Here is a 546-nt window from a genome sequence, read left to right on the forward strand (position 1 = left end):
TTCTACTTTTAGAGACTCTAGGAACCACAAGTAACCCTGGGAACACAGTGCTCTGATGGGGTAGTAAGGTACTATAAGCTCTTTAAGATAAAATGGTGCCTGACCATGAAAAGCTTTGTAGGTGAGATGAAGGTTTTCTAAATTCTATTCTGGATTTTACAGGAAGCCAATTCAGAGAAATTAAAACAGGAGAGATGTGATCTCTTTTCTGCTGCAGCATTCTGGATCCGCTGAAGAGTCTTTATGGACATTCTTGTGCAGCCTGATAATAAAGAATTGCAGTAATCCAGCCTAAAAGTAACAAATGCTTGTACTAGTTTTTCTGCATAATTTTTAGACAGGATATTCCTGATTTTTTGCAATATTACGTAGATCAATAGATATAATTGAGTATCATCTGCATACCAATGCAAGTTCATGGAGTGTTTCCTGATAATATTGCCTAAAAGAAGCATATATAAAGTGAACAGGATTGAACCTAGCTCAGATCCTTGTGGGACTCCATGACTAACTTTGACCTGCATGGAGGATTCATCGTTAACATGT

The 546-nt window shown here is 37.4% G+C and overlaps 1 protein-coding gene across 1 annotated transcript in view; it reads left to right on the forward strand.

The window, feature by feature from the left end:
* The window catches only part of msh3 (mutS homolog 3 (E. coli)), a 42,003-nt gene that overhangs the window by 19,411 nt on the left and 22,046 nt on the right, over positions 1-546 (forward strand).

The sequence above is a fragment of the Etheostoma spectabile genome, chromosome 5 (assembly GCF_008692095.1).
Source record: "Etheostoma spectabile isolate EspeVRDwgs_2016 chromosome 5, UIUC_Espe_1.0, whole genome shotgun sequence".
Lineage (NCBI taxonomy): Eukaryota > Metazoa > Chordata > Actinopteri > Perciformes > Percidae > Etheostoma > Etheostoma spectabile.